Source organism: Dermacentor andersoni, chromosome 11 (genome assembly GCF_023375885.2).
Source record: "Dermacentor andersoni chromosome 11, qqDerAnde1_hic_scaffold, whole genome shotgun sequence".
NCBI classification, from domain to species: Eukaryota; Metazoa; Arthropoda; class Arachnida; order Ixodida; family Ixodidae; genus Dermacentor; species Dermacentor andersoni.
In genome coordinates, this window is record NC_092824.1 from 106,126,553 (window position 1) to 106,127,683 (window position 1,131).

A 1,131-nucleotide genomic window follows, 5' to 3' on the forward strand; every position below is an offset into this window, starting at 1 on the left:
GGGAACCGTCCCTTGCGTTCCGCGGTTGCCTCGAGATCACCTTGTGATCACCTCGTGATCACTTCGTATACGCGGGGACGAAGGCGTGAGAATATGCACGGATTCCCTCTGAATGGCCGGGACAAATCATGAGGATCCCTTATGCAGGGACGTAAGGAATGCGATTGCTTTAAGAAGACTTTGCGGTTGCGTGTTATAGAGCTCTCACAAGAACCTTATACTTGCTGCAAGATGTAGATACACGTCCTTCTTTTTTTCGCGCCTTCTTTCAGGCGTCACAGAGTCAAGAGTCGGAGAGTAACGGCAGCACTGTCTTCTCGATTCGCGGCAAAAGAGAATCGCGGGAGCGCTGCAAAATAGAAGCGTGCATAATTTCAGCAGTCTTCCTTTGCAGCTAATGAGAAATTCACGAGTGAATTTAGTCCTATATTACTAGAAAAGTTATAATAAATTTGTGCTTGTGGCATGACACGTAATAATTTCGTCGAAAAAAATAAAAGAAAGTTATCCAAGGAGGTGTCTCGTACGTTGTGCTAATTTGGAAACACGCGTTTCTTTTTCTTCAGTATATTAGTCTAATAGTACTTGTAAGCGGAAGTTTCTTGGGAGTCGCAGGTTCACTGCGGGGAAGACACGTGGCAGGGCTGTACAAGTAAGGTGTTACTAAGTTGCTTTCTTTCTTGTTTTTTTTTTTTTAATCACATAACGTGAGTGACGGCAGGCTCCACATGCATTGATAAAAAGAAAAAGAAAAACAAACAATAACGTCCAAATTTTAGTAGAAAAAAAAAAAAAGATTGTAGCAGAGCGTGGTTTCGATCCACGGACCTCTGGGTTATGGGCCCAGCACGCTTCCACTGCGCCACTCTGCTCAGCGATTCTGACGGCGAATAATGTTCACTTTAAAGCAATTTACGTGATGAACAACATTCAGTGTTAGCTCTCTGTGATGTAGTTACGAAATCCGCACTATTCCTTCTACTTCTCGCCTTTACAGCCGGTTTGCTTCAGTTGATGGCGGCTGAAACCAGTGGCGTTATGGTTGCAGGCACTATATAGGTCGCGGGTTCGACCCGCTGCGGCCGGATTGCAACAGTGGTGGATTGCCCAAGAAAACTCGCGCTCATCGTT

At 45.2% G+C, this 1,131-nt stretch overlaps 1 non-coding gene across 1 annotated transcript; it reads right to left on the reverse strand.

Moving 5' to 3' along the window:
- Positions 1–800: 800 nt before the first annotated feature.
- On the reverse strand, positions 801–872 carry TRNAM-CAU (transfer RNA methionine (anticodon CAU)). Its single transcript has one exon. It is a non-coding gene; the product is annotated as a tRNA-Met (tRNA).
- Positions 873–1,131: the final 259 nt, after the last annotated feature.